The 15,014-nt window shown below is 34.5% G+C and overlaps 1 protein-coding gene and 1 long non-coding RNA gene across 2 annotated transcripts in view; one reads left to right on the plus strand and one right to left on the minus strand.

The window, feature by feature from the left end:
- Positions 1-13,334, minus strand: part of LOC145671905 (uncharacterized) — a 67,992-nt gene extending 54,658 nt beyond the window's left edge. Inside the window, exon 1 of the long non-coding RNA XR_014128571.1 lies at positions 12,432-13,334. This is a non-coding gene — a long non-coding RNA (uncharacterized LOC145671905). The remainder of the gene's footprint in view (positions 1-12,431) is intronic.
- Positions 1-15,014, plus strand: part of Proc (Proctolin) — a 326,245-nt gene that overhangs the window by 200,261 nt on the left and 110,970 nt on the right. The window lies entirely within an intron of this gene.

Here is a 15,014-nt window from a genome sequence, read left to right on the forward strand (position 1 = left end):
AAGCGCCTGTTCAGAAAGTAACATAACGAAACAATCAATTAGGGAACACTTTACTGTTAGCAAACATTTGTACAATTACCGGCGCGACAAGGTTTCAGAACACCTGGTACAGACTTCATTATTGAAAGCTTACGTATTTCATCTGCTATCCACCATTTGGATACATAATTATCTATTCTATTTTTCACAGTTTTGCATTAAGGGAACGAAAATATAGAAGAAGAAGAGACTATTAGCTCAAGTAAGATATCAATCATGAAAGACGCAAAAAATAAACAAAAATAAAAAACAGGGACAAACTTTCTCTTATAATGTGCAGCATATAAATATTGTATCGAAGTAGATGCTTGTCCATCTGTGTAAGAGACAGGGGGGAATGGTAGTAATAGGGAGTGAGCAGAGTCGTAGCTAGATTTCGGCGCCCGGGGCGAAGTAGAATTCGGCGCCCCTACACTCACCTTACTAATTTTTTTCTTCTTTCTTTTTCTTTTTTCTTTCTTTCTTTTCTTTTTTATTACATGTAAGAGAAGCAGCTTTTGTAGTTATGCTATGCTGAATTTTTATGAAGCTGCTTGGAAAAACAATTGCAACCGCCAAAAGCGATAATTATGTATTCTTTAACAAATAAGAGCTCTTTTCAAGAGGTTTATTTTGGACTTTTTAAATTTGACAAAACTGCTTTTGATTGTATACAAATTCACTTAGAGAACAGTTATGGAAATTACAACTATTTACAACATTTCATACTATCAATAAGAAATGAAATTTCAATACATTAGAAACTATGTGCTTTTAAAATGTTCGAAATGGGCGAGACCATTAATTTTCAGTAATAATTGTAAACTTCTGTAATTTTATTCTATATGTGATCACACAAATAATATTTTTATTTCGATTCTTTTAAGGTAAAAAATATTTTGTGAAATGTAACGGAAATTCAGAAGGAACGTTCTTCAGGAATTTCTGAGCTGATTAACTATACAAACTCATCACCATCAAAACGCCGAACACATATTTCAGATTTTGATTGTTTCTAATTTTGAAAACGCTCCTGAAACCGATAAAAATTGATTTAATAGCAACACTTTTTCTTACTTCTTGCTCTGGCTATCAGCACCCGGGGCAATGGTCCTGCTCTCGCCCCACCCTAGCTACGGCTCTGGGAGTGAGAGAGATCGAATATCTGCATCTGCAATGACACAAGACAAGCAACCACCATCTTCGATATCCATTATTTTCCGCATACTTGAAATAAACTATTTAATAGTAGTAAAACACTGTAAGTTATGCGACTCGGATAACAAGTACAAATAAATTATATTGAATTATTCTAAGTTTTCGGATCGCGAATTCAAAAGTGAGAGGAGACGAAGTTATCTAGAGAGAACTGAAACACGTAATGTTGTACACTACAAAATACCATGTGAGGAAACCAAGCAGAAATCCTTCGTACTAGATATAACTATCATAGCCCTCTCCGTTGAATGGTGATTATTTAGATTGAATGTGGATATCAGCACCAAGGCTATTTGTGCCCGTCACGATAAAGCTAATGACCGACCCAAAAGCTGCACATTAAAATGTAAAAATATAACTTCTAAGAAAGTGTAGTTCATATATAAATTCTACAAAGAAAGATATTTAAAAGAAAGATATTCCAACAAACCTTCTTTAGAACTCCCAACAATAATTCCCAATTCACGTGATCAAAGGTCTTTTCTAGATCAATAAATACAACAAATACCTCTCTCCCTTTTTCCATAAACTTTTCACTGATTACCCTTAATAATCCAATTGCATCTCTTGTGACATTACCCCTCCTGAACACGAACTGTACCTCCTCCACTTTTTCATTTGCTCTTCCATAGAACGTTCTGTTTAGTATTCGAAGCAAAACTTTTGGTGCATCCGCTATGAGACTAATAGTTCTATAATTCTCACATCTCTTTGGGTTTGAGTTCTCACATCTCAGCCATTAGAATCATATCGTCTTCAAGAGATCTTTTGGACACTCTCCTGTTTCATATTTCATTCCAAAGTCGGAACAATTTTTTCTTGCCCTTATCCCCCATAATCTTAATGAATTCGATTGGTATATTACCTATTCCGCTTGCCTTTCCACTCCTAATCTGGGATATAACTTTCTCAAACTCATCCCAAATAATACTATACCTAGTGATGTGAGGTGGAAAATTTTCCATTTTGGAAAATATTTCATTTCGGAAAATTTTCCGTTCTGAACAAATATTAGTGATCAAGTAACAATTCCTCGTTAACTATAAAATTGGTGAATTCATGTAGAGAAACATTTTTTAAAAAAAGTGAAAATCGTTTTAAAATCTGAAAATTTTCATGACTCGGAAAATTTCCAGTACTATGAAACATTTTTACAAGTGAAACAATTTTTCATGAATGGAAAAATTTTCTGTCGGCTATGGAAAAATTGGAAAACTTGTTAGAGTCGGAAAATGTTCATCATTTTGAAGCAAAAGTAAAACAACCTTTTATGAATCGGAAAGTTTTATTGTTCTGTAGAAACAAATAAAAGGAATTTTCATGGATCGGAAAATTTTCATTACGATGTAGAAACAAGTGGAAGAACTTTTCACAAGTGAGACAATTTCCGATATTATGTATAATGATGCTAGGTAGAAAATTTACTCCTGTATTTAACTGCACATTGAGGTATAAAATTGAATTCCTGTAGAGGAAAGTTAGCAACAAATTATAATTTTCCAATTAGCATCCGGCAACCGGAAAATTTTCTAATAATTCCTAGTTGGCAAGTAAAAATTGACATAGTGTTTATCTCTCTCTTTCTCTCTCTCTCTCTCTCTCTCTGTGTGTGTGTGTGTGAGTGTGAGGTGTGTTTGTATGTGTGTGTGCGTGTAAAGTGCAGGGAACATAAATCGAGTTCGTAAAGAACAAATATCCAATCCCAGTGCTTAAAATGTAATAAGAAAGTGAAAAGAGACCTTTGTGAATTTATCAATTATTTCAGAAACTGAAAATTCCACTATTTCTTCACATATAGGCCTGTCTATGTAATGAAATAACTACATAAAAGTTCCGTATGAAGTATTTTTGTAACAGAAAATAAGAAAATTGTTTTGATTTTATTGTGTTTAAGGGTATGAGTCTTACGCGTATTAAACTGATGAAATATGAGTTTGTGAGATCAAAGGTGAATTCTGAAAGAAAAATACATTGAAGTTTATGAAACTTTTTGCAGAAATGAAAAATCGTTGTTAGATTTTCACTTCATGAGACTTTTTTGAGACAGTATTTATTACAAATAAATTTCACGGTTAAACAACGATGCAGAAATAAATGGAATATGTTTTTATGAATCGGAAAATTTTCCAGAAAATTTTCCGGTAATTTTTTATCACTTCCCATATCCTTTATCATCCTCGTGTACTACATTACCTACTTCAACATCTAGGCCACACGGTCTATCCTTACCCTCACATAAGTCCTCAACATATTCTTTCTATTATCTTCCTAAAACTTCACCTTCACGATTCCCGTTCTGCCTACAGGTAAGATCATTTAAAATATTTTCTACAAAATCCTGGAGGGCTTTAGGCAGAACGAGAATGAATCTTTTTAATATTGCACCCCCCTAGTTCCGAAAATTTTAGGTGGTGCTGGGGGTGTTAGGGAATGTAGATAAATCACTGCCCTTAGATCAGAGCGCAAAATTTCAAAGTCAGACACACTCGCTAATCCAAAAATGATGATCACCAGTATCTCTCACGTACAAATTATCAGAGGTTCCCCTCCCCCATGGACTTTTGTTTGACAAAGAAAGAGATTACATCATGGCATAAAATTTCGAAACCAAACAATTAGATTTAGGATAATCAATTTTGGATTGGACAATTCATATACATGTTTAAAAATATCATTCCTTAAGACTTTACGTTTGTGTAACGCTCTATCTCTGCACTAAAGTACCACATGTCGATTGTAGTGATAACGGTATCTCATGCAAAAATCTATTTTTTAAAAATATGTATTTACTTATTTTGTTATTTATTTATCATGACATCGTGACGTGATTGGTTGATCTGTTCTAGGCAGTAAGCTGTCCCCACAGCTGTTCTTGCTTCAAACAGTGGAGGAAACGATCTCTCGCGTTGACTCGCCGGGAGACAAACCTTTTCGATTGAGGGTGGGAACGGAGGGACGAATTACAACGTTGTAAAGACTTCACTTTCCATGTCCGTTGTACTTCATATTCCGTGTTTTCTCTCACTCAGTGACAATTATTTTCGAGCGAAACAGAAACTGCGCAGCCCTGTGAGTTTAGGCAGAAATCATTCCTACTGAACACCGGTCGCCAGCTCTAAATTTGTGGTCGCCAATAGCGACCTGGCGACAGTAAATTTTGCACCATGCCTTAGATGTTACATCATACCGTTGTAGGATGCCTGACATCTAATAGTTTTCCGTATATGACATGCGTATACTTATGTTACGTTCCTCAGCTATATGTTATATACGTCCATTTGTATGTGAGATCCTGAAAGTTTATATTTAGAGGCACGAGCTTTTCGCAATGCGCGATAAAACGAAATGGGTCAGAATTAAGTAATTTTTCAGTTTCTTGACGTTTTATGGTATTCAATGTACTGTACATTTTCATTGGTTTCCGTTGCGCGATAAAACGCGGAATTGGCAATTTTGAGCGAAATTTCTAACAACAGACCTAACGAAATTTTAAAAATAGTTTTTCATTAATTTAAAAACGCTAGTTTTCCGCTGACGGAACGGTAGAACTGGAATGAACGGTGTATTTTTAGTGATTCAAACCCGGCTATAGAGAACATGTTGCACGTTAGCTATCACCATCGCAGCTGGATGGGGGGTTCCGAAGTAATGATCGAAGTTTGTTGTAAATGCACTTACATATGTGTGGCTTCCAACAAACAGTGCCAATTGTGAGAGTTTTTTTTTTTTTTTCAAGTATGAACTGGTGATAAGTGACAAACGTAGAACAATGCAGGAAGAAAATGCGGAAACATGTAACATGCTTATGTTTAATGCTTAAATGTATCTTGTGCCTATGTGTTTTCAGAAGACACAAAAATTTCCTACTCACAGTAAGTTTAGTTACTAATTTTCGTTCAGTTTTATTTTTTTTAAAGATATAATTTTCTACAAGTGAAATTGACATTGTCAAGTGAAATATTCAATGTATTATGTTTTTAGGTAATTAATGTTTTATTTTTATAGTTATCCGTGAATAAAAGGAACAACTGTAAAAATGCCGGGGAATCCTTTTCCACAAGAGCTACAAGATACAAAACTTTATTTGGAAAATGCGACAAAACGCGAAATATGAAAAACGAAACACGAAATTTTCAAATTCTTAGTGCGAAAAACTCGTGCCCCTTCCTATATTGTTTCATACGGAAGTATGTATAGATGAAACACTTATACGGTTATAAAACATGCGTTTTCAGTTATACGTCTGCTGTACGTTAAGTCCAAAAACTACAGGAACTACATGGTCAAATTCCCGCCAAATTCAAAAGCACTAATGATCTCTTCTAGTGCAATCGTTAGTGCTTCTTAAAATACCAACTCCTAACATTAGTGCTTGAATAGCTTGGACGCTAGATGCAAAAACTTTAGCCCCTCCAAGAAAGCACTAACGATTAAACCTAGTGCAATCGACAGTGAATCTTTATTGCTTCTAGAAACACTAATAGTTTCGTTAGTGCTTCACTATTAGTATAGATATGGCCAATTATTAGTTACAAAACTCCCATAACAAAGAGATGGGGAATTTTTTGTTGCGTCAAATTAAAAATTATTAATGATCTCTTTTAGTAGTGCAATCGTTAGTGCTTCGCTCGTGCTTGCTAATACACCAACTTCGACATTTTTGTGCTTCTCATCATGAATGCTTTTGAATGCTATCGTTAGTGCTATCATGAATAACTCGGACAGGTCTGAGCTTAAGTTTATCGAATTTTACACTATTGTCCCAGAAAGGTAGGACAAATGCTAATGATTATTGCATTATTAGAACTCTTTAAAACACTAAGCACTATCGTTAATGTTATCACAGTCTAGGAGTTATTAATGAATGACTGGGACATGACTAAATTTAAATTTATCCAATTTTACACTAATCGTCCCTATACGACAATCCCTAAATGTTAGTGCATCGCTACTGCTCAAAAAATACTAAGCATTAACGTTAGTGTTATGATAGTTTAGGAGTTATTAATGAATAACTCCGGCGGATTTAACTTTAGATTTTTAAACGTTTACACAATTTTACACTAACTGTCAGACAGAAATGAGACGAACTTCAGCGGTTAGTGCGCTATTTGTGCTCCGTAAAACACTAAGCATTATCATTAGTGCTATCATAATTTAGGAGATATTAATGAGTAATTCTGACAGGATTTAATTTAAATTTATCCAATCTTACAATAATTTGCCTTCTTAAAGTTGGAACAGACACAAATGTATTGTTAATGCATCCCGAAACAACAATATCTAACGTCAGCTATCATACGTAGTTTAGAAGCCATTAGTGAAACACTCGAGCGGAGGTAACTTAATTTTTTTAAACTTTTACAGAACTATATACTAGTTGTTTCATACAAATCAGACAAACGCCAAAGGTCAGTGTATTGTTCCCAAAAATGAATGTTAAGGTGGATCATCACCCGGAAGTCAGTACATATTTTAGCTCCTCCCCTTAATTACTGCGCAATGAAACGTTACATATTATAAATATTGTACTATGAGATAGAGTATTGTTTCAGATACAGAACAAGACACTGATTCATTTGGTTGTGTCTCCTGATATCGAAAAATATAACAAATAAAAGAAAATATTTGATTCGTTTTACAATGAGCACACAAGATGGCACTTGCTGTTAGATCTTACTAGAACTGCTCAGTTTTATGAAATGTTTATTCCTATGTGTAAAGTATTTTAAAGTAATAATCTTATCACGAAATAGATATATTGTTTGACCATTTTTCGTGTTATGTTTCATACTTTATTTAAATATTAATTTACATTTAGGGAAATAGATTTTGAGAAGAAACTTGCGCAGAACGCCAAAATGCGTTGTTGCCAAATTTATACGTTTACTGTAGTAGTCACAATAAGAAAATTCCTGGATTCTAGCGTTGCAGCTAGAGAAGAGGAATCGCGGTAACAGTCGAATAATAATTTCTCCAGTAATTATCTAAGTAGAATTCCATGATTACTCCCTTTATTATCTGGCATCAGTAAACACTCGACACTATCTTGCAATGCCGCACTATTCAAGCAGCGTTTAACATAGCACCGAGAACACCTAGTGATCCACCTTAATGTTATCATAGTTGAGGAGTTAGGCTATTATTGAATAACTCGTCCGGTGCTAACTTTAGATTTTTCTTTCTTTCTTTTTCTTTCTTTCTTTCTTGCCTTTTTTTTATTTTGCAATTCTACACTTAGTGTTCAAGAAAATGGGACCAGCACTAGCGACTATTGCATTATTAGTGCTCTACAAATATCTAAACATTAATGTTAGTACTAACATAGTTTAAGAATTATTGTTGAATAACTGGGGCGGGTCGGACCTTAAATTTATCAAATTTTACAATAATTTTTCTACAAAGGAAGGGCATATGTCAAAGGATAATGCATCGTTAGCGCCGCATAAAACATTAACCTGTAATGTTAATACCATTATAGTTTGTAAGTTATTAATGAATATCTCGAGAGGAGCTGACGTTTATCGAATTTCATTAATTGTTCCATAAGATGAGATAACCAGAAAAGGTTAGTACATTGTTTGTGCTGTACGAAACACCAATGACTAACGTTAGTGCCATCACAATTTAGGAGTTAATAAATAACTCGGGCGGGGAGAACTTCAGATTTTTCAACGTTTACACAATTAGTGTAAAATTCGATAAATTTAAATTGAGTTCCGTCCGAGCTATCCATTAATAACTCCTAAACTATGACAGCATTAACGTTAGTGTTTTGTCTTTCATGGAGCACTAACGATGCACTAACCTTTACTGTTTGCCCTATCTTTGTACGAGAATTAGTGTAAAATTCGATAAATTTAAATTCTGTACCGTCTGAATTATTTAATAGTTCCTAATTTTTATGATAGCACTAATGTTAGTGCTTACTGTTTTATGAAACACTAAAAAATGCATTAACCGATGGCGTTTGTCTTGTTTCTATCTGACAACCAGTGTAAAATTATACAAAATTTGAAAGATCTAAAGTTAGTCCGGCCCAAGTTGTCTATTAATAACTCCTAAACTACGATAGCACTAACTGGGAAGCACCAACGATGCAGTTACTTTTTACGCCCATGCCACCTTTGCAGGAAAATTTTTGTAAAATTCGATAAATTTAAACTTAGTCCCACGCGAGTAAATCACTAATAACTCCTCAACTATTACAGCACTAACGTTAATACTTAGTGTTTTAAAGAGCTCCAACAATGCACTAACCGCTGGTGTTTCTCATATTTCTACCTGGTAATTACTGTAAAATAGCGTAAAAGTTTAAAAGTATAACGTTAGCCAAGACCGAGTTATTAATAACTTCTAAACTATCATAGCACTAACGTAAATATTTAGTGCACTGATGTGCACTAAGGAAGCACTAACCATCTGAAAAATTTGGAAATGTTTAAGATGCTTGCGGGGCTAACGTGGCAATTTGCATTTTGAAAAATTCCTGCCAAATTACAAGCACGCACAGTGTAATGATTACTATTTCGTCAGTGAGTTTATTGCAAAAATCCCATTAGTGCCTCAATAGTATGGACACTAGAAGATAAAACTTAGAGGATGCTAAAAACAGGCTAGCTCTTAACCACAAAAGCATTCATGATGAGAAGCACTAATGTTCGGAATTGGTGCACTAGCAAGCACTAACGACTCCACTAAAAGAGATCATTAATACTTTTGAATTTGGCGGAATTTGATACAATCAAAAATTCCCCATCTGTTTCTTATGGGAGTTTCGTGACGTATAATTGGGCATATCTACACTAATAATAAAGCACTAAAGAAACTATTAGTTTTCTAAAATCACTATCGGTGAACTATCGATTGCATTAGGAAAGATCATTAATGCTTTTTAATTTGGCGGGAATTTGATCCAATGAAAAATTTCCCATGTATTAATTATGGGAGTCTCGCGACATATAATTGGGCATATCTACACTATTATTAAAGCACTAACGAAATTATTAGTGTTTTCTACAAGCGTTAACGGTGTACTAATGATTGCACTAGGTTTAATCGTTAGTGCTTTCCGGGGAGAAGTAACGTGAATTGCCTCCCCCCCAAAAAAACTTTTGCTTCTAGCATCCATGGGAGGCTAACTTCTCGGAGGTCATGTGATCGCTATGGAAAGGCGAACGAATGAGTGAAGTGTCTTTCATAAATTTGTAACATTTTATTATTTTCACTTTGTTATTCTCTTATTTAAGTTTTCTTAATTAAAATAAATACCTAACGCTTATTCTATTGTTTTACAATAAAATAACACAAGAAAAGGGATCCGGATTTCAACCAGGATTAAAGAAAATTTTGTATATGTGGATGTGTTTTCTATTGTAAACTGTCGTTTTAGTAATACATCCGCGGAGACATCGCTAGTGTAGATTGCTTTTTGTTACCAAACAGGGGCCAACTTGATGCTAATCATATTTTTGCGGTTCGTGGTGCGTCGCTTCGAGTCTCGAGAAAAGTTCTTTTTCCTTCTTGTTTCTATATTTGCGTACGAAATATCGATCACTTAATCCAATATATGTTTGGCAAGCAGTCTAGTCGCTAAGTTTAAACCAAGAAATGCCACATTCTGACCCAGTTCCAGTCCCTTCATCCACTTTCTTTACTATAAGTTTGGCCAATTTCCCTTGAAAATCCCTTGGAAAGAAGGATTGTGGGATATAGAATTAATTCTTATGAAGTGAGTCGGCGAGGGTTGCTTGACCATTTTATAATCAAGTATTTTTTGTTTGTTTGTTTGTTTGTGCATTACTACACGATTGCAGAGTCCAAATAAAATAATTTTAATTTTTTTATATCGTTTTCCCAAATCCGATGACAGTCATATTTGTTTGAGTACACGCTAGATTGATGAAACGAAAACCATTTTATTCAGGAAAGAACATTTTATGGATTTGTTATGCACATAAGCCAAATCTACCTAAACACTTGATGCCAAAACTGACAAATTTGCTAGAATGTTAGAAATCTTGAGTAACAACTGTGCAGAATATGGGATGAAAATAAATATTAAGAGACAAACGCCATGGTGATTAGAACGAAGCGGTCGATATTAAATATAGAAGTTGGGGGGAAGAAATAGAACGGGTGACTAGTTTTCATGGACGAAAAAAGTATCTTTATCTTACCTCCTTTCATTGCTGTCTTTCTGTTTATTGTGTAAATCTACATTAGAAATTAACTTATGCACATTCTAAGCATCATTATGTTTCCAGTTTGTTTATGCATACATTATTATACATTTGTCTGAAAAAAAAAAGTTGTTTTAGAAATAATATCCGGAGGCTGGCGTATTTTTTCCTTAAAAACGTTTATTTAAGAAAATATAGAGCTTTTTCTTCTATTTACAATTTTAATTGTGCTCACTAGCAGCTCAAGTTTGAAATGTATTACACCTTGGGCAGGGCTATCTACATCTGTTTTCAGAATATAGAAAATTCATTTTGCAGTTGTGAAGTATTTCCGGTAAGAGAAGAGAACTCAGCTCAAATCGCTATCGGTTCTTTTCATTTTGTTTGTATAACATTCGTTAAATAAGACGAGATAAAAATCCCTAAGGAAAAGATGCTATTTGCTCTAATTATACATAGTGTTCCAAAAGTAATGTCGAAAATGAAACCACAGATTCCTGACACCAAAACGGTGCACTAAAGAAGGAAATCATACAGGAAGAAGTTGTTATCCATGGTACGATTGCACACACATGTACAATGCTACTCAAAAGAAAGACTACTGGGCATAGTTGCATAATTTCAGGGAGCAATGGAAAGAGGCCAGATAGAAACTTGCAGAGAGAAGGTAGAAATAAGAACAAGTGTAACTAGTCGTGTAATGTAATGAAATAACAGGCAGAATACACAACAACGTACTATGCTTTTAATGTAATATCTAATACAGACTAGTACTACAAACTACTAGGTCATACGCACTGACAATAAATATATCTACAGAAGATGTTCAAAGTGATCTATCCACTCCTATGCAACGTGATAATCGTCGCTGCAGTGAGTTTCGAATGCTTTCCATCACTACCGGTGTGCTGCTTAACTGTTCACAAATATCTTCAATGTGGTTTTGTATGTCGGCAAGTGTATCGCGCCTAAATTATATAACAGATTATATGATTGGCATAAACATGCGTAGGGAAATATGCTTTGATTAGACAATTTACAATTGCTTACATTCTTGCGCGTGAAAGGAAAAAGTGTAAGTATACAATTCACAACTGAACAATAATAAAATTAGACAAATTCTTAGTTCTCAAAATTATTTCAGTTTTGGAGGATTCGTTATGACAATGATGATGCAAGGACATTTCAATACATAAAAATTATTTTATCATAAGTTCTCGATATGAATACATTATCAGATGTATTAAACATTATATATTTTACATGCATCAATAACCTGTTCTGGTTGTTTCATATCTTGCATCGTGTAATACGTGAGCTCATTTCAGAGCTTTGATTGAAGTATTCTAAGCGAGCGAGAGGAGGCTCATTCCAATCTCATTTCTGTGCGCGTATCACAAAAAAACAAAACACTGAATTGATCATCACCATGTTTATATGGTGCTACCTTATGGTCCATAGACTATTTAGCAAACATTGGCGTCTCAAAATGTCGCCACCATTAATTAAATGCGCGGTTGACGACGAATTTCATTTCTGTGGGTGAATGCGCGAGAAGTATGACTAGATGTTGGGAATAAAATGGGGCCTGGGAGCGAAACCCCCAACGAGGCCTCGCGGCAAAATTTCCAGAAACGACTTATATTCAACTTTGTCAATGCGTGCATGGAGATCACACGTCTAATAACCTAACATTTGCTCTCACATTCGCCCCAGCTCAATTTAATAGCAGCACTACATGCAGAATTCGTTTTCCAAAAACATTTTCATGCGCTATATTTCCCAAAAGTGCAAATATGTGCAGGTTTTATCTTTGCATACCGTAAGAACAATGTTTCCGCTACGGCTATTAAAAAATCACAGACATGATACGCCATGTTTTCCATTAAAATGTCATTTTATGTTCTGGCCATAGTTTATATGCTTTCAGTACCATAGTATTCTCCAAATATGATATTATGTAGTACTACTGCCCATCTATTCAACATTCTAAATATACAAAATGATACATACCTGTGGGTCGTGTCACCATGTTTACCAACCGCTGAATATCTATACGCGCTCTAGTGATAGCCGCATTCAAAGTCAACTTCATATCTTCTGTCACTAAGCAGCGTCTCTCCGTCTTGCGGCGGATAACCAAGTTTGTGCGTGCCATGAGGTCATTGTAAGCTGCTACCACTTCCTTTTCTGCACACTATCTTACGTGTACACTATTAAGGTTTCATTATAACTAGAGACCGGATGTTTAGGCACTAAAAACCTGGAAAATAGGCAGGCAAATAGGCACTTAAAATTTAAAAAATAGGCAGTAAAATAGGCACTAAAATGTAACTCGAAATAATGAAGATAAATACTTAATACCATTAAAAAATAGATTCAAGTCATAGATAATGTTCAAAGAATATAGAAACATACTTGTTTGTTAAATAATATCTTCTTTTACTGTATATACAAAAACGAGGCATGTTATGCATTGCACATACTGGGTGAATCTGAAAGATGTGCACATACTTCGGGAGGTGATTTGTGACATGAAAAGAAGACAAAAAGTGTTGTTGCATGTTGTCGAATTCTGCGTTGTGTTCGAGTGACAGGGGTGCCAAATTGGAATTTGCTCATTTCCCGAAGTATGTGAACATCTTTGAGGTTCATCCGTAACATCTTTGTATATATATTGTAACGTACCACGAGCTTGTGTTTACAAACACATAATATAAGTAAATATGTGTGTATTATGTTACGTAAATTATATATTTTCCCAATGAAGGGTTATTTTGAAGAAAATGCATAGAATAGGCAATATTAGGCACTAAAGCAATTATTTAGGCAGTAAAGGTCGAAATAGGCAAAATAGGCAAAATAAAATTGACTTAAATCGAAACTATAACCCTCCATATAAACTTTAAAACGTTATTTTTGATCATATCTTTAATATTAAAGAATAGGCATTTTGCCTAACATCCGGTCTCTAATTATAACAAATTGTTTCAAGTCAATCTTTTACTTCATTTTACGGGTTTTTGCCAAGAATTTGGCCACATTTGGCCCCACTGTGCGTAGCCGAGAATAATGCAAATAAGATGTTTCCTGTAACATAGTAATGTAAATGACACTACAATCAGAAGAATTACAAAATAGTAACGTATACTTTTCAATTTATAGTTTCCCAGAAGAAATGTCAAATTTAAAAACCGATATAGAAACTACTACGAACAAATGTCTATAAATTAGCAATTATGGGTGCAGAATTAGTCAAAATGTAACTAAATGACATTTTTACTATACTCCGCGTTAGATTAACTAGCGGTTGGCGTTAACCAATGAGCGTTCAGCGCTCTGTTGCTAAACCTATGGTGAAAAATTATGCTTTCAGCGGGTAAAATATGCATATATCAAAGGTATTCGTCTGCCTATCAGCATCCAGTACGAAAATATGTGATACCAACAGCATTATTATAATATGTGTCTTATTAATAACATTATTTTCTGTTGTAAATAAGGTATGAATAATATATAGGTATTTTGTTTGTATCAGATGTGCACGGTGTCGTCCCACTTGCGACATTCCTATTAGCGACAGGAACTGTTAACTGTCCTATGAGCGACCGATTCGATCCGTTAACTGCTCTATGAGTCACCAATTCGTTCATACTAAGATAATGGAAGAAGACAAGGTTCTCTCTTCTTTAACTTGTTTCATGCTAATGCGATTTAGAACCTAACAAAATGCACTATGGAAAATTTCGCTCTACCTGAATTTAATACCTGAGATTACTCTCATTACACTAACAATATTTTCTACGTTTTTCCTAAATATTTTTGAATTACTTTCTATGAATACAATGACTATATCAAGGGGAAAACTAACTAAATATTTAGAGTAGCTCCGCCTTTGTCTATGATTCTAATATAATTAAAAATTTCATGTTAAAATGATTTGGAGCATAAGTTTAGATTGAATATGTTTATGGCATAAGAAAGAAATCAGAAAGAGGTAGGGGCGCCCGAAGAAAATTTTCTAGGGAGGGTCATCTTCATGGTTGCTGTACCATGTCCGGTATATCTGGTATTTAATATACGTGGTTTGCTATATTACGGATACATTTTAGTGAGCCAGGGGGGTGATCCCTGCCTTCCCATCGGGCGCCCTTGGAAAGAGGGTGTTCACCACTTGAGGATATCAAAGAAATATTTTTAAAAAAATGTATTCGAAGAAATTATTACACAAGTTACAAATCTCTCGCAGGACTTAACAGTTCGTCTAGTTATAAGGGATTACTCGTATTTCAGATCGCTATACGACAAGCTTTTATGTATAAGTCAAAACAAGGAAGGAAGGCAAATTAAGCAATTAGTTTACGTTTTTGTAGCTTACAATAGGGAGGAAGGTGGTTTAAAGAGTTTATTTACCTTTTGGATTGTTTAGAGTGAACTGCATTGTAATTGGTGAGATTGGTTGAGAATAGCCAATCAGATGTAAAGGATCTCAAAAGCTGTCTTTTATCATTGACTTTTTTTTTTTAAATTTTATTCAGTGTCTTTGGAAGTCTAAAAAGTAGATAGCGAAACTGTTACACGTTTAAGTTTTTCAAA

Source organism: Thermobia domestica, chromosome 15, assembly GCF_964235325.1.
Source record: "Thermobia domestica chromosome 15, izTheDome1.hap1.1, whole genome shotgun sequence".
In the NCBI taxonomy this organism is placed as follows: Eukaryota; Metazoa; Arthropoda; class Insecta; order Zygentoma; family Lepismatidae; genus Thermobia; species Thermobia domestica.